The sequence below is a fragment of the Mercenaria mercenaria genome, chromosome 3 (assembly GCF_021730395.1).
Source record: "Mercenaria mercenaria strain notata chromosome 3, MADL_Memer_1, whole genome shotgun sequence".
Taxonomy (NCBI): domain Eukaryota; kingdom Metazoa; phylum Mollusca; class Bivalvia; order Venerida; family Veneridae; genus Mercenaria; species Mercenaria mercenaria.
The window spans coordinates 70,829,636-70,849,310 of record NC_069363.1 but is presented as its reverse complement, the minus strand read 5'-3'; the positions used below and the strand labels follow the sequence as shown (position 1 = coordinate 70,849,310).

At 34.5% G+C, this 19,675-nt stretch overlaps 1 protein-coding gene across 1 annotated transcript in view; it reads left to right on the top strand.

Moving 5' to 3' along the window:
• Positions 1-4,675: 4,675 nt before the first annotated feature.
• The window catches only part of LOC123524445 (heparan sulfate glucosamine 3-O-sulfotransferase 1-like), a 70,428-nt gene continuing 55,428 nt past the window's right edge, over positions 4,676-19,675 (top strand). The window contains exon 1 of the mRNA XM_045302650.2: positions 4,676-4,757. The gene's annotated coding sequence lies outside the window, so the exon portion shown is untranslated. The remainder of the gene's footprint in view (positions 4,758-19,675) is intronic.

Genomic DNA, 19,675 nt, shown 5'->3' with positions numbered 1-19,675 from the left:
ACGTTTTGGGCACAGATAGCATTGTTCAGTAAGTTAATTTTTTGTTTTTACTGCCTTGTTCGGAGGAATTATTTGTTCAAATAATTTATTTTTGAAACAATTACACATTTTATTGTTAAGGTAGATGATTTTGTATTTTTATTAAGTAATGGCTTTGTTCACATAACTAGTGCAGGATTCCCGCAATTTCTTTGTTAAAGATGTACAATGTATTATGTTTTCTTTATGTTAATACTTGTATGTTCGTATGCGGTTTTATGCGTATTCTTTTATGTATTATGGTTACTGATAGTTTGAATGTTTTGACTTTCAGATAACCGCTTCGCTAAGCTACACTATTGTACGTTCTACGTAAGGAATAAAAGTGATTGAAGTAGCGCGTGTATTGCATCTTTTTCTTGTTGCCCAAAATACTCGGGGTGAAGCTGCCCACTACAGTTATGAAGTAGTGCTATAGTACATATTAACGATTGCAACTCAGTTAATAAAGAGTTGACAGATCGACACCAGAAAGTATGACAACAACAAAAAATAGACATCAGAAAATTATTTCTAAATTTCTCACGAAAGTTTTAATAGTTAATGTTAGATTATGTTACAGAAACACATAAGAATTATTATTATTATTATTATTTTTTTTTTTTTGGCGATTTATTCAAAATAACGGGATACTGGAGGTAAACTGCCTTAATCATAAAGCTTTATATTTATTTAAATATTCCTCCGTGATGTATTGGTCACGACCCCAGTGAAATTTTTATCGCGGCGGCGGCCCGGGTTCGATCCCCGACTCGGGCATGTTTTTATCTCTTAATTTGGCATTCTGAAACAGATTAGCAACACAACCTCGTGTTCATATATTCAAAATCTGACCAAACTTCAAACAAAAATCTGGATGTCAGTGCCTTTAAATGGCTAAACGCTAAAGTAACAACTTGTGATTTTTTTGGCCACATACTGTTTAACTATGAAAGAAATAGTAAAGACAGGTAATGTTTCGGAAAAGATATGAAACATTTCGCACGTCAATTTTTTTTTACTTCAACGTAAAATAAGTTTTAAAAAGGTTTTCTTTTTACGATGTTGGCTTTGAGAAAGAAGAAATTGATGTTCGCGATTTGCATAAGCGATTTAACCGAACAGTTCGAAAGAAAAATAGACAAACAGCGTGTGCAACAGTTTAAATATTTCAAATACATGTTAGACCACGTATTAGTAAAGAAAACATTTCAAATATGATTGTGTGCGACATTAGTGACTTCCCATAATTAATTATAGACGTGAATGAATATTGATGTGGGTTTTCTTAGCGACTTAGCATTTTATTGTAAACAAATCCGAATCGGCTAATGCTTCACAAATATATTGAAATACCTGTGCCAGGTATGTCCTTAATATAGATGATGACGATATGATATTTACGTCGGCAGCGGATAATGAAATCGGTACTATTTACTAACATACGATTTTGTGTGGAATTGCGCGTGGATTCTGTACGCCTGTTTTAAGTATCTATGCGTGCATGGAAAATTCGACTAATTTTGGGAACAGTGATCTTCATGCTAAGATTTTTACTCAATTCACGCATGTTTTCCTTTCGGCCTGCCTCGATTTCATTTCTGAAACTATATCCTTGGCATAACAAAAAATATTTATACGCGTAACGTGCCAGACAGAATACACGAGTGTGAATGAAAGGCGGGAAAAGTGAGGTATCAATCAGTCTCCACGGATTTTATTGACTTCTGCACAAGTGCGATATCACGGGTGGTAAACGCGCAATCCAATTCCCACTGGGAATACGCTAAAAATGGGTTGCGCGACTTCCGGTGCTGGTGTTGCGCACCGATATATACAAAATCAAGGTAGGTGGGTTTTGGTTTTTGTAAATAATGACACATTTATGAGTGCTTTCGAAAAAAGCAAAATGCTATTCGACACAAAAATGAATAAAGATCATATGTGTGAAATACCAATTTATTAAATTAAGAATAGGCCCTGTCATCACGAAAACTCTGCTGGCTTGAGCTGTCAAAAAAGCATGGAATCATGAAAAATGCAAATTTTCTAACTCTTGTGCCTTCTTTCTGGAAATGTGACGCTTCTAATGATCAAACGCGTGTAAAACAGTCATGAATATTACATATACTTGAATGAAATGTTACTGTTGGGGGAAAGATTGGCAAAAAATAATCGGGAATGGGGTTGCGCCCCGGGAATGGAGTTGCGCGTATACATTATATACATTATGATGTATACGAGCAGCTCCATTCCCGGTGCGCAACCCCATTCCCGATTATTTTTTGTCAATTATGTCCCCGTAAGCAGGATTTGAAGCAAATAATTTTGATATTCGTTACTTTATAACAGTTGAGTTATCATAAAAAGCATCAGATGTCCTCAGATTAGGCATATGAGGTCAGAAACTCCCATTTTTGTTGATTTCATACTTTTTTCACGCTTCGTGTCGCCTGAGTTTTTGTGATAATAGAGCCGAATCATAAATTACAAACCAGATATTTTACACATATGATGTATTTTCATATTTGTGTCGAATAGCATTTTGCTTTTTTCGAGAAAATTTATTCTTGTCTCATACTAAGCAAAATCATAACTTCACATACCTCAATTTCGTCTTTTTTTACGCGCAACACCAGCACCGGACGTTGCGCAACCCATTTCAAGCGTATTCCCGGCGGGAATTGGATTGCGCGTTTACCACCCGTGGATATACAGTACATAATCGGTGACATGATTCTATTACGTCAGGAAATGTTGACTGACATACTTTCAGCGATTAATTAAGGACGCTAAAAGCATGACCAAGACTTCAAATTCAAAGGGAACGAGACAGAAAAAAAGAAATGCTTAATGAACAGAAATTTATCAAAAAAGATAATATTTCTTAGATCGGTAATGTCAAAATTGCGTTCATTAAAGTAGCAACTTATAGTTAAAAAGAAAGGAAAACATCCGTAATTAATTAATAGAGGTGATCAAACACCCACCCACCCATATTTTATACATTTTTACAATTAACCCATCACCCATAAAGACGGTTTTTGTGAGGACCACCACCCATAATTATGATTTTTGGATGGACCCCACCACCCATAATTATGATTTTCCGATGGAACCCACCACCCGTCATTAAAAGATTCGATTGCCGTCCGACACCGCCCCTCCCCCATAAATTTAATTCTGGAATCGCCATTACAAATAACTTCAAATTCCGAGTAGGCTCTATGACTGCTCTCTGGATCGTTCATACAAGTTATTTAAGTCAAATATAAATCTGGTATAATAATAATGATAGATTTGATAACAATAAATAGAGAGAATGGGTTCGCGGTCCGATTTCGCTTTAAAAGAAATCTAAATTAGCAGCCCTCGGATCAAGAGTAAGTCACGAGCTTAAAGAAAAAGGAGATGCTTCTATATATAAACAGCAAAATTTAAAAAAGAAATGAAATAAAATAGATAGGTTGATAAAACAATAAACAATTAAGCATTGTTTAAATATATATTTCAAGAAGTAAAGTATAATGATAGCGTGACATAGTTACGTCAAGATTTCTATCTTCTATCAGCTGATTGTGTATTTAAACCTGGAGGTAATATTTCCCTTGTGCGCCTCATATAAATCTGCATATGGCCACAGCAAGATTACGTCATTTGTCTAATACGTCACAAGTTTCTTTCGGAGAAAAAGAATTCTCTTGCATACACAACCGGTGAATATTGTTTATTGAAGTTCAAAACTGACCATTGTGAAAGAAATTGGATATGTGGCGGACTGTAAATACTTCAGTAAGGATGCTAAAATACAGGTTATCTTTGAACCATGCGTTTGGAAATGATGTTATTTTGAACAAGTCATCGTTTCAAGGGCATGGTGCGATTGATGCCTGAATTTCACCGATGTTTAAAAGAGCTTGTTTGTTTACAATTTACTCATCGAGGATTGGATAGAGCTACTGAAGACTTGGAAGAATTTTGGAGTGTATATAACTTTGTTAAAAGTGAGTCAATTTACATTTTTGTTAGATCTAAATAATGTGTTCATTGTTATAGCTTTTTTTTTTTTAAATACAACATTTCATTTCACTCATGCATTCATAAACGAAATGAGTCTTGAATCGCTCCCGATAAAATTCACGTGAATTTTCCCGTAATACTCCAAATTTAGAGAGCAAACTCCAATGGCGACAAGAAATTACAATGGGAGACTGCCGTTGAAAATATAAATTTGTCATTTATTTGGATGTTTGGCAAAGCAGAAAAAAATCGTTAAATTTCTCGAGGGTGACTTTTTTTTAGTTTATCAAACCATGTTTACTTTGCCGGTAAGTGTCGTTGTTTTGTCATATGACACTAAAGTTGGGGTAAACCTTTGGAATGGAACAGATCTAATCAGACTAATGGGGCAAATAAAATTGAAAATGTATCTTATTTTATACATGAAAACAGCATACCACTGTACTATTTCTGATTGAGAAGTCTTTTCTGATATTTTATCATTCATGACTTTTTTCATAAGTAGTCACACAGAAAAATATTCTTTTCTAGGTAGAAGCCGGTTTTTGTTTACATTTTTCACATTCAAATATCGCGGCATTTGACGCTTTCCGTGTCGTCCAATGAGATCGCTCGTTACAAAACCATCGAGTAGAAGCGGAAGTAGATGGGTCGTCGAGGTGTAAATAATTCCGAAAGCGATAAAATTCGCTTAATTTCTGCAAAAATAGGGTTCTTTGGTGAGGATTTCTTGTTGTCATTGTTAAATTAATGTAAGACCTTCCGATCAGTACATGAGTACGAGCGATAGCTAAATTCTATGGAAAGTTATAAATAAAAAGGCACCATTCCTTTGATATTTTTTAATAAACTGAAAAAAAAAAAGGCATATTTTTTTATAAAATAGGCCACCCAAAGCTAAATTTGCGGTTCTGGTGCCAGTGTAAGAAACATTTGGCAGGCACTTTCCGATCAGTTAAGCTCTTTCCGCGGAAAGGGCCCTTAAGCATGTTTAGGGTATCTAGTCATACTGCGGAAATGTTTTTCGATCGTTGACGACCAGTAGGAAGATGCAATGGTTCTTAGTATGTTTTATACATGTATTTAATTATTTTATGAAAGTGGCTAGGGGTCCGGTTAGTCGAATTAATCCGACGCATACAGTTTCAGTTTGTTTTATATTGTGACTGTCAAACTGTAATGTCGGACCAAAAGATGAGCAAAAACGTTGGACATAGAGTTTTATGAAATTTGCATCTGTGCATTTTAACACCAGATTCGGAAATTTTTCTGCATTGTAAAATATAATAAACATAGAAACTACTGGGAAACCAGTAGCACGTAAAGCGTCGGCAGCGATGGAATTTGATCAGAAATTGCTTCAACTGTTTTGGTCTTTCGAGTGTTTGACGCGAGTGGGGATATTGCCCATATGAAAAAATTATCTCAATATTTCCTTTGCGTTAAATTAGTTGGACTATCTGATAATCTTGCTCGTTTTTATCAGTATATCGGTAAAAAATATGTTAGTTTCAAACCGAAAGACATAAGCTGAAATCCTATGTAAATAACAGCCATGTAGTATGTACCACATCAAATCGCCAACTGGTGAACCAGTCAATACTGTCCCCTGTTGTTCTTTTTGAATTCACTGGTTACATGTTGTGAATTTGTGGAACGTTAGCGAGCAGTGTAAAATCATATTTCTTCATTATTGTCTGTTACAACAGTGGGGGAAATTGTCCGATCGGGCAATTCGGGGATTCCCCTAACACCTTGCCCAATTGGGAAATTTTGCACCAAAAATTGCCAGATCGGGCAAGAAAATGGTTCATTTCTATATACCGTAGAAAAAATTACCTGTGCATAAGAATATTTGACCTAGAGATGATCTAAATGCACATTTTCGTATCACAAAGGGTATAGTGTTTCCTGCAGACTCTAAAAGGGGCATGGTGCTTCCCTTGAAAAAGGGCACTTTTAACACGCGGTTTGGCACTGAAAGGGCATACGTCTAAGTACGCTTGCTGGCACCATTTTACATACTATTTTCACATTGCATTTGAGAATCTTTGATATCTCAGATATGGGGTAGATATTTTGTGTTATTCCTTAGATGTTTAGCGACTTGTGAAGTTCCTACTTTTCTCTATTTTACCATACTTTCAAACATTCTTATTCTGTTACCAACGTGAAGTGCTGGCTTGCATTTTCAGAGACAGATATCAGGTGATGACTTAATAAGTAACAAGTTTTATTGAACAACTATCAATGCAGAACTTTATTTTGTCAATCATCACATATCATTTCGGCATTGAATGACGTTGAGAGCATCTAGGCAGTTCATCAAATCTACACGTAATCAATGACTTTATACCTACATCGCTGATTAAACCCATTGTTCTTCGTTGTAAGTAAGGTTTAGACAACAAATCGACATGGAAAGTTACATTTTTCTAGTGTTTTGGGCATGCGAAAACGAAAGTAGAATGCGACGTAAAAAGGACATGCTGTGAAATTTGCTAGATTAGATCGTCTGCCACTATTTTTATCACTCCCTTTCTGCGATACATACACTAGTTTGAATCAATGATTGACTATGAATCTGGTTTTTGTCCATCTAATCATACAGTATTAAGTAATATAAACATAAATGTGAATACCTATGGTTCATTGCGAGTAATAACTAAAAATTTCGGCTTGCTTGACGCATGCAGCTGTGCACTTTCAACTTAAATTTCGGCCTTATAAAATCATTTTGACAAATTATTTACGAAAACAAAACTAGGGCCTTGCATTTTTAGTTTATTCATTTAAATCTCGATCAGGTTTTATAACTTAATCACTACGTTTTCAAATTTTCAAGATGGCGGCAACTTCTGCGTCGGCGCGTCATGAATTTGCTTTGGAAAGTACGACTTCGTAATTATTAACCAAGACATTTGTCGATTTTAATGAATTTGGTATCATTCTAAAGCTTAAATGTTTATCTTATATTATTTTTATAAATGATACCCTTGAAGGAATAAAATATATCTTGTAGATAAAATCGATGTAAAACATTTTGAGTCTGGTCGTTTTTCATGGGTTGGTCGGCGATCGGCAAAGGGCAAACATTCAATATTTTATTTTTAAAGGCGTAATGAGCGCATCAGAAATGTGCGACAATCAATCTACATTTTAATTGGTTACAACCTTTTAAAATAATTATCGTTTAACTGACCGTTTTCAATCATCTCTTCCAAAAAAAGGCTACATGTAGCTTCTCCGCCGACGTGCTAAAAACAACAATTTTTCATATACTGTTTCCCAATTAAAGTATCATAAAACAGTAATTGATTGCATAATCCTGTCAGTTCTTAATCAGGGTCATTCACGGTTGATGCAACCACGTGTCGACCTGTTGATCAAAGCCGCTGATTGACGATACAATACGCGGAAGATGTCCCGCGGACATTGGCTATCCAGGCTGGTTTTGAAAGGGCACTTGTCAAGATAAATACACAAGCCTGATAGAATAAAAGGGCACGTGGCGCAAACGGGCAGTTTGAAGGGCAGTTTGGCGGCACTTCAAATGGGGCATGGCGCTGCGCCATGTTAAAAAGGCCTGCAGGAAACACTAATCCTACGGTTCAAAATATTTTTGAATTGTCTTGACTCTGAGATATTTAGCCTTAAAAATTCACTTTCCCGTTATGGCAACTTACTTTCCAGATCGGGAAAGTGACTTCCAGAGAGTATATAGCATCAAAACGAACAGTAAGTATCTATAAATGGTTTATTCTTTTAAATCGGTGCATAATAGTTCATGGTTTGACCAGGCATTGTCGCAAGAGTTTTTGGCGGTGTTCTATCACCAGAATGCTCAACCTGCAAATAGAAACAAAACATTTGAACGTATGCAAATGGGTACAAAATTGAATTAGAGTGAGTAAAAACAGTTTTATTTTCAGTATACAGTTGCGCCTATCAGAATTTCCTCAATGATTTTCCCCAAGGTGATGATGCACTTAACTGGTTGAATCACACCTCTACCTCTTTCATGTTGACTTGGGTGTGAACTATATATAGACTCTGGAGGACCTGTGACAATACTGAAATATAAAATTTTGGATGTGTCTTATAAAATACATGTATTTTTAATTTAATATGCATTGCGACCAGCTTTGATCCAGACCAGCCTGCACATTTGCTCTGATCAGGATCACTTCAGTTCACTAACAGTGTCTCTAATTTCCATAGGTTTTGGATTTTGATCAGACTGCGTGGGCTGGTCTGAATCCATGCTGGTCGCAAATGCACTATGTTGGTTTCCTCATGGGGCGGCTCATATGCTATTTTATGTTATGGCTGATTTAGTTTTTAATTCAAATGTATATATAAATTAATTAGAACTTCATAAAATTGTGTATTAATATATATATTGCCTGTACATGCATCTTTAAATAGTCAAATATCAAATTAAGCGTTTTAAATTCATGTGCGTTGCTATCAAGAATTATAAATTATGATTTGTATTTTAAAAGAACTATTATGTAGGCATAGGAAATAGAGATCAATTTAATTGCACCTTTACTAATCCTACCAGGTGTTCTGTATTACAAAAGTGCTTCAATTGTGACATTTTGATACAAGCAAAACTGTATTATCTGCACGATTAATTACTTACTGGTACTTCATTTTATTACTGGCTTGTTAAAAGTTATTTTTTACCATAATTATGTAAGTTGACAGAATCATAGGAACCATGTTTTGAGGGGTAAATCAAACACAAATGAATAAATCCTAAGGGCCGTATTCATAGTCGTCACTCAAACTAACACTTGACTCAAACTTGGGAAAGTATCACTCAAGTGAACCTGGAGTAGACCTTGCGGGAGTGTGAGTGGAGTTCGATAGTCATATTCATAAATCCCACTCAATCGTAACTTTCGGAAGGACAGCTCGAGTAATGGTTTCATTGTACACAATGGATTTAGCGGATTATAACGGTTTATATGACAATAGCATCTAAGGTATGCAAAAGTGCTGATCATCATTTTTGTAATCGGAAGTTGTCATCTTATTGCTAGGCTGTATGTTTGTCCGTCTGCCCGTCCATTTGTTTTACAATACGTCCTTTAGTCCGTTCGCTCGTCCGTCAGTCAGTCTACTCATCAGCATTAGTAGAATGAAGTGTATACTTAAAGGTACACAAGTTTAATTTTCGCTGAAATTGAAATTTATTTTAACAACTGAATTTTAACTCTGCCATTAATTGTTGTGTTTCCCGAATGCCAGGCCGTATTTTTTAAAATAAATTTCAATTATTAAAAAGATATTTTTTTTATAAAATAAATGTTTCCATTGTCATTTAAACAATGAGATTTAATAAATATAGGTTTTCTTCATGGCATTAAATTTAAGTGAATGTATGAATTAACCAATATCTAGGCTTGTGAAATTTAAATATTTGTTACTACGATGTGTTTTTATATACGAGGAATCTTTCAAAATATATGCCATACTTAATTTACCCATCATACAAAACTTTTTTACTATGATAAAACAATTAAGTAAAGTAAGAACTGACTTTTAAGATCGGTCGTAGAAATCTAGCGGTGTGCCGTAACCATGGAAACGGCTACAGAAGCTGGTAATCGTGGAAACTCAAAAAACTTTCTTTTGTCATATTTCAAAAGGTAGTAGTATTAGAAACTTGATTTTTTCAAATTTTCATTAAGTTATGAATACCTATTGTTTGCAGTCATTATATTCTAAATATCTTATTTAATTTCTTAATTGTCATCAGCACGTGCAATTTTAGTAATAAGCACGTGCATTCAGTTGTAAACTGACAAGATGTCTCTTTTTAATCAGAAAATGTTTTCTGGACTTCATTAAAACTATTGCTGATTTTTGGCCTAAATATGTTGTGTTATACGCATGCAATTAAAATTCTAAAAATTTTGAAACGTCAGTTTATCAGCATTTTCTATAATAATGCAGCGGATTGCATTCCATATAAGCTATTAATTCGCTTCCTTTTTCAATACATATGGACAATGAAGTTAATTAATAATGTGTTAAATATCGTCTTGGAATATTTAATAGATATTGTATGAAAAACAACAAAGTTTATTTAATTAATTATTGGAAAACATGTGGATAAATTGTTTTTGTGACATTGCCTTTTATTAGCTGTCAGTATTGTATAGATACGCTTAACATATTATAATGCAGGCATAAAATTGTTCCCTTTTTCGTTGATATTTTTACTATTACCATTACGAAATCAAGTATTTTAGGTTTGATACTTCTATTTCTTTAATAACTTATCACATTACCAGACTTCTCTCCATAATTCAGCGGAACCATTATGGGAGTAAACTAGGCCTAGAGTAAAGGCTTCCAGTGTGTGTAGAGCGGTTCTACCAAAGTGATGCTAATGTACATGTAGAAAGAATGTACGAAAAAATTTGCGAAAAAATAATAATGTTTTGCGTATTTCTTATTTTCGGGGTGGGTCAGTTATTGTTACTCTGTTGAAATCTCGTATTATGCAATACACTTTCCGGAGATATCAACACCATCTGTATGTTATCAAGTACTATATATTTTGTATATAGACCGGATGGAAAAAATAAAAGGAAAATATTATGTTTTTGAAAGAGTATGTCTGTATTTCTTTCATGCACATTTGTAGTAGCAATATACATCCTCTGCATGCGGTTACAAAGAAAAAAAACATATGTTAAAGTGACAGTTTGCAATGATATCTTTATACATTTTCATTCCTGCTCCGTTGCTTCAATAAGTCGCATATTTCTAGTTATTTTATATACGGAACACTTTACAGTTTATTGACAAATTGAAAAACAAAATGAAATCCAGATGATCGTTTTACTATGATGGTTTACATTCTAACCATTGAAAAACATACATATACCATAATCTCGTTTTCAAAAGCAAACAGAACGTAAGTATAGGACTATGTGTAAGGACGAATTTCAAGTGTTAATGAATAACTGCGGATGGCCAAACCCCTGATCCCCCACCCCCACGCACAACCACTTACTCAAATTGAGCAACTTGAATAAATCCTAGACGTCTCAGTGCTAGGATTTATTCTTTATTGCAACTTTGTACGACTGTTCCGGTACTTATCAATATGCACACTATATTAGAATCAATTTGCTTATAGGGAAAATACCGAAATGGTACAAGGTTACATTCTTCATTTGTTTCATATAAACAATTAAATCTTGAGACCTCATTTTCAGTGCTTTACAGCGTTTCAATGATATAAAGACACATATATAGCCATTAAATATAACATGTCTTCTCACCAAAAATGAAAATATATATATTGAGATGTTAGGTTATATATATTAAAGAAACATTATCTGTCCCAAAACATCACCATCTGAAAATACTCCCATGAAATTTGTCATTTAGCGATAACCTGTATACTTGTAGACATGGAAATTCACAGTGAAAGTGATCTAGATCTTTTCTCAATACAATAAGCAATACAGCTAAGCCAAAGCTAAAACTGTCACATCCTTATATGACTCATATATAAGATCTCATCAACAACATGGAACTACATTTTGAATTGCAAAAACAGATCATCTAACATCATCTTACATGCTTGGCGAACTTCTCTTTTCGTAACACTGGGGCTCATTGTTCCTGCGCAGTTAGTGGGGACCGATGCGATATGCTAACTGCCAAATGCTAAATAAGAAGTTGTTAATGCAAAATATCAATAGCGTAATGTTAATGTCACATACTTAATGCTAAATGCTACATACAAAATACTAAATGCCGTATACAAAATGCTAAATGTCATAAAAACTCTACATGCAGCCACAGGAAAACAGTGCAGCAATTACAAGGCAGAGACTGAAGCACTCATAAAGGCCGTCTCAGTGGTTGAAGACTCGGCAGAAGAAAGCTCCTCAGTCGTCTTTCTCACATATGCACTGTCTGTTATGGAAGTTCTGATCAACAATAAAGCTCCGCACTAGCCAGGAGAGTGCAGAGCCTGAGTATAACCTGCAAAGTAGCATTTCAGAGGATTACATCTATTGCGGACTTGCAGGCAAGGAAGAGGCAGACCAACTGGCTGAGCTAGAAGCTCAGTCAGAATAACCAACAAAACCTGTGAGTTACAAGAAGAAAGACACCATCATCAAGGCACTAACGAGACCAAGGATAGAGAAAGATGCTTTTCATCTCCTTTAACAAGTAATGTTGGTCAGGCTTCGCTCGGGGCAAATCAAATACAGACTGGCATCATTGCCAACTTGTTCATGTGGTGAGGAAGATCAGACTGCGGAGCATATACTTCGGAGATGTAAAAAGGCATGACCATGAGCGAGCTGCGACTTGGCCGATAGATACCTCAACGCACCAGAAACTGTATGGGGGCATTGAGGATCTGCGGCAAACCAGAAGTTTCGTCAAGGCTACTGGTCTGACAGTGTAGTTGCGAACGAGAAGAAGAAGATAAAAACAAATTCTTTTTGTCAAATGATAAATGGTAGTTCTCAAATTATCAATCTTCTTGATCTTTATCTCTGCAACTAATGAATGTAACTTTTACTCATTTGGGGAAAAATGTGCTGCCTGTCTAATTTAAAGCAATAACGTTGCAGATGTTACAGGGACATGGAACCGAAACATTTTGCTGTAAAATGTTTATCATATATAGACTAAGATATGTAACAGAGAAAAAAAGTTATGTAACGAAGGACAATGATTATATATCTGATATACTCAGCACTTTATTTCAATCTAAACTTAGCAATGAGCATTTTGACATTTGTTGTTTTATCAAAAAAGCATTTATCGTTGACAATTACCATTCGAAAGCCAATATTTGAAGTTAAGCAGTTCGTAAATAGCATTTTTCATTTTGCATTAACATTTTTGCTGTTACCATTGCGCATTGACCTTTCATAGGCATATCGCATTTGGTATGTTGCATTTTATGTAAAGTATTTGGCATTTTGCATTAAGTTATTGGCATTTTGCATTAAATAATTGTCATTTAACATTTAGCTATATTCATGGCGCACTGGCCTTCAATACATATCAAATGCCATATGCCATATGCTTTGTGCTAAATGCCTATAATTATTGCCAAATGACAAATGCTACCCGTCAAATGCTTTAACTTTGTGAGTTAATGATCTGTATCCCTTACATTAATGAATGTTACTTTTAATCACGTGAAAACATATGAAGTTCTATCAGCCTGATTTGAAGCAATAACATGTTCTTTGTGTTATGAGATGACATGATCGAAACTTTTCACTATGTTACAAAGGCCAATGACTATTTACAGGATGCATTTATACACTGATATATTCAGCTCTTTATCTGAATAAGTACTTAGCAATACGCATTTGGCATTTATTGTCTCGTATTTGCAACTAACAATTATCATTTATTGTTTGACAATTACAAATGTAGCATTTCATAGGCAATATTTGACATTAGGCATAAAGCAAATAGCATTTTGCAATAACTGTTTGTCATTTAGCTTTTTGCAATTAGCATGGCACACCGGCTTTCCATAGCCTTCCATAGTACTTAATAAATGTCATTTCTTTTTCAAAACATTTTGCATAAGGTGTTTGGCATTTAGCATTGTTATCTGATATTTAACAATTGACAAATAACATGGCGCACCAGGTTTTCAATATAAGCATGTACATTGGCATCACCTTGGTAGAACCGTTCTACACACCTGGAAGTCGTTAGTCTAGGCCTAGTTAACTCCCATTATTGTACCGCTAAATTATGGAGAAAAGTCCGGTTATATGATTAATTATTAAAGTGATAGAAGTATGAAATCTAAAATATAGTTGAATATTGTTACCCCGATATTGGTTAGCTTGATACTCCGGTCAGCACGATGTCTTGAAAATGTACTTGAATTCGTTACAGTAATAGTAAAAATATCAACAAAAAACAAGAACAATTTTATGCATGCATTATCTGTTAAGCGTATCTATACAATACTGACAGGTAACAATGTCACAAAAAAACAACATAATTTATCCACATGTTTTCCAACAATTAATTTGATAATCTTTTTCTTTCATATTATATATGTTAAATATTCCAAGCCGAGTTTTTCCCTAACTTCATTGTCCACGTGTATTGAAAAAGGAAGTGAATGAATAACGTATATGACATGCAATTGCAATCCACTGCATTGAGATATGAAATGGTGTTAAACTGACGTATCAAAAGTTTTAGAATTTTAATTGCATGCGTATTTTATAATATTTTCAAGCCAAAAATCAGCCATAGTTGTAATTAAGTCCAGAAAATATTTTCTGATTAAAAGAGGCACCTTGTTGGTTCACAACTGAATGCACGTGCCAATAACTAAATTTGCTCGTGCTGACAACAATTAAGAAATTAAATAAGATATTTAGAATATAAACACTGCAAACAATAGGTATTCATAACTTAATAAAAATATGAAAAAAATCAAGTTTCTAATACCATTGCTTTTTGAAATATGACAAAAGAAAGTTTTTTAGTTTCCGCGATTATCAGCTTCTGTAGCCATTTCCATGGTTACGGCACACCGCTAGATTTCTACGACCGATCTTAAAACCTCCATTTGTTGCCGAACTGTATTCTTATATAGGTGAAATAGTTTTGTATGTTGGGTAAATTAAAATCCTTATGGAGGGCCCATACACACGAAAGCTTCTTCAGATATTATGGGAGTGACTGATGAGCCCCGTTAGATTAGGTTTCGTAAATGTTTATTTGATTTTCTGTATCTATTTTAACCGTCTGCATCAATTTACTCTCTTTGATTTGTTGGGTCTTTTTGCGTTTTTGTCGCCCTCAGCAACATGTATTAAAAAAGAACATAATATATTTTTCCAAAATACCTTGCACAAATATGAACTTTCGGTTTAAATACATACATGACACTGTTATCTTACCTTCTAATTAATTAAATATTGTAAATGTATCATCTTAACTTACACTATGAGACCTTGAGAAACACTCAAGTGTCCCCAGGACCTCCCTCAACATTCACTCACTCTTGGGAGTTGACTCGACTCTCACTCACCTTTATGAATACAAATCGAATCTTTCCTGAGTAAAGACGTGACCGTTAGGCAATTTATTTGAGTGTACTCAATGAGTGGTGTTGGAGTATTGTCTATGAATATAGCCCTAAATGTTTTTGTTGTGCATAAAAGTATGATATTGTGTCTAAAACAGTTTTCATTTTCCACTCAATTATGTAATTGCAAGGGAAGTAAACTAATAGATATCTCTGCTTATAAATAATAGCCTAAGGCAAGAGTTGTCATTCTTCATGGGTCACAACTTTAAATTAAAACTTAAAACTTCTGTTATTGATATTAACAAAACTATCATAAACTTCACATTTGTGAAATCATTTTTGGTTATTTCAAGGACTTGGAAATCAATTTCTAGACTTTATTTAATGTATTACTATCATTGAAAGTTTTAGGGTCTATCTCTATATTATGAACTAGCTCTACCAAAAATGTTCATTGTGTATGCATTATATTACCTCTGATATCTATATTACATTTATCATCATAGTTCGTGTCATCTGTTCTGCAAGATGCTTCTATCATTTGTTTAGGCAGAGCTTCATTTAATTAATGCGCGATGGAATCCACTACAGTTCTTCTCCACATAAGAAACAGCCCCTTGACAGAAGGACATCATAGTTGTATTTTGCTCATTTTTGTAAATTTTGTCTCAATTTTTAAGGGTTTTTATTGTTAATATTTCATTGAACAGGAATACGTTCTTCCTTTGTAATTTTCCAATCAGTATGCATAAAGTCAGTGCCACATATTTTAGTGAATCTGCTAGCCATTTCCCACAATTTAGAATACATTCACTTTCCTGGTTGGGAAAGTCACTTTCCCGATTTGGAAAGTAAATTGCCAAAACGGGAAATTGAACAAAATGCATTAAAACTGGCCGAATTGATAATTTTTAACGTTAAATATCTCCGAATCTAGACAATCAAAAAACATTTTGAATGGTAGGATCTTAGATATACCCTTTTTGATATGAAACAAGCATTCAGATCATCTCTAGGTCAAATATCCATATGTACAGATTATTTTTTCTAAGGTATATAGAAATGGACCATTTTCTTGCCCAATCTGGCAATTTTTAGCGCAAAATTTCCCGATCTGGCGAGGTGTTAGGGGAATCCCCGAATTGCCCGATTGGACATTTTCCCCCACTGTACAATGAAATTAATAGAACTCTTCTAAAGGACCGGATATGATAAGAACCAAAAATGGCCCCCACTAAATATGCATGTGTAACAGGACTGACCAACATATCAACTTGATCAAGATTTCACTGGACAGACAGACGGACGAAGAGTGGTCACAATTCCTGATTTAAATTAACCCAGGTTCATTATTAATAAACTGAAATCTATTTTGTTTGGCAACTACAAGAAAACCAGTTCACAGTATATAAATACTTTATTTTACTTATAATGTTTTACTGCATTTTATCAATGCTAATTATATAAATCTGAAATACACTCGGAAATAAAATCTGAGTTATAAATTTAGTGAAAGGAAAGAAGGATAAAGGGAGAAATGACCAGCCTGGCGACAATAGATAAACGTTACCTTGAGCATCTGTAGATCTGGCCAAAGTACATGCAGAAAATTCAGTATATATTATATAGAAAAATATTCCTGCCAAAATTAGAAAAATCATACTTTGCTTGAAATACAACCTACTGATAAAATTATCTGAAAAAAGGATGATACAAAAATATCTTTATACTGTATAAAATGACATAAGTTTCAAAATACCAAAGAATAAAGTAGCTGTATGAGAGCTTATTGAACTGCCCTTCTTGTATTTACTAATTCAGATAAAATGAAGAAAAGGATAAAAGCAAGAAATGCATGCTCTTTTCACTATAAAGATACAAAAATAGGTAGAAAAGTCCCAGTTGACTGAACATGAATTAGGCCAGACTTAAACAGGGCTTCCATTAGGATTCAATTTCATGGAGTCAGGACTGCCTAACATTCAGATTTTGGAGTCCCTCTTAAATAGCACTCTCTCGTGTTCTATAAATAGAACATGCAGAAGTTATACCATAATGCAATGCGCAAATTGCGGACAAGGGAGCGTTTTCTATATATAACGAATCATCAACTACTAGTATCTGGCAATTAAAAAAAGTAACATGCCACCTGTATAAATAAAAGAGATGAAACTATAAATAACTAATTAAAGAAATATATTGGAATGAATGTAAGGAATATACTAAATTTAACAAAACAATTCAAAACGGGCCTACTAAGCAAATAAAGAGCACTATTTAAAAGCATGTAGCATGCACATTACCCCAATTATACTATTAAAATCTTGCATCGGAAGAACGGTTTACAGTCTTAATAACAAATTACAATATTTTCTAATGCGACACACCTAAGAACACTAAGTCTTGTGGTTGAAACGTTTAATGCTAAATCATTTTGATTCATGACGTTCAAAGAAATGTATCAGCAGAATTAAAATCATATCTACAATAACTACATGTATTTCACTTTAAACAACTGATTCACACAACACAAGACGCAAACTTGTACTACTGCAAATACCTAAGCATATCTGACAACTTGTGACAAGGTACCGGTCTATCTCAGTAAACAAAGGTTTCTATATACCAAAATGTTTGTTAGGCTCTGTAGATTACAGAACTGCATGATGCAGTTGCATCATATGTGGTAGATAACTGATATTCAAGATGGCGTCCAAAATGGCCGCCGAAAATTGTTAAATTTCTGTATATGGAGCCTTATGGATATACAGGGGTGATAAATTGTGTACATCTTATTGAAATACACTAAAATGTATGTTATGTTGTCAAGAGGATAATAAAAGAGTTATTTTTATGAAACATTACTAATATCAATCAAAGTACTGAAAGTACAGAAAGGCTGGCTACCACAAAACACTTGTACATTATTACGGGTACGTCAAATTTCCTAACCATCGTATAGGGAAGGAACGTGACTAAACAATAATCATTAACAGTCCGGTTTATAGCCGGGTTCGAGCCCAAAATTTCCCTCATACCGACAAGAAAATCGCCGCATCTGATCAGTGTTCATACATGATGTGTGTGTGTGTGTGTGTGTGTGTGTGTGTGTGGTTGGGATTGCATATCGAAATATAGATGCGGAGTTTGTTACCTTTATATTTTATCTGATATAATGTCCCTCAATGTTTATTATCGCTTCTTTAGAAACATATATAAACGGTTATGGCATGCCAATTGTTCAATAATAACGATAACCCAGGTTCACGGTCGAAAAACTAGGATTAACAATAGATAAACTAGGGCTTTCGAATGTAAAACCAGGTTTTTCTAACACATACCCATATTTTCGAGCAAAAACACGCCCGTGAACCCATGTTTCAACTAGGTTTTTCAATTGAACTTTGAATTTCGGCCGTTATTCTATGTTCACGAGCGTTGACCTATGTTTACGGAAGTAAACCAGGGTTCACGAGTGTAAACCATAGTTTACGAACGTGAACATATGTTAACGATCGAGAACTTACGTTTACGACCGTGAACATGGGTTTACGACCGTAAACATAGGTTTACGCTCGTGAACATAGGATAATGACAAGAAATCATAGTTTTGTTCGAGAAACCAAATTTTTTCGAACGTAAACCTAGGTTCAAGTTCGTAAACTATGGTTCACGCTCGTAAACCCAAGTTCATGACCGTAAACATAGGTTCACGTCCGTAAACAATGGTTCTCGGCAATCAAATTATCAAATAATTACATTCTTGGTCGAAAAACTAGGATTATCGAATACTAACATAAATTTTCGAGCGAACACACAGGATAACGGGCGTAAACTATAGTTTACTCTCTTTAACCCATGTTTACGTCCGATAAACTAGGTTTCTCGATTGAACTTTTACTTTGATTCACAAGTTAATGAAGATGGTTCATCACAAAAATACTCTATGCTCGCCTTAGTTTGATATGGAAAACCCATAATATCTAAGATTTTGCAAACATCTTTCCAGCACAATTTTCATTCAGTGTTTTGTGGTAGCCAGCCTTGCTGTACTTTCAGTACTTTGATTCGATCATGAATCTGGATTCACGTTATAATTGGGCAATTGGCGTGCCATAACCGTTTATATATGTTTATAAAGAAGCAATCATAAACATTGAGGAACATAATATCAGTTAAAGTATAAAGGTAGCAAACACAACATCTATACTTCGATATGCAACCCCCTCCCCACCCACACACATACACAAACACATTTATGAATGTATGAACACTGATCAGATGGGGTGATTTTCTTGTCGGTATGAGGGAATACCACTATAAACCGGACTGTTCATGATTATGGTCTAGTCCTGTTCCTTCCCTAATACGATAATTAGGAAAATTGCCGGACCCGTAATAGTTTACCTCCTTTTTTTGTAAAGTATTCCATTCCTACCATAGGCTGCTTTAACTAATTTTTCAGGAAGGCATAGGTTCAAGCCCCACTAGGACCAATCTTTGTTCATTATATTTCTTCTTTCTAGTAAGAAAAACTGTTGTTTTTTTACAATGCTTATTATCATT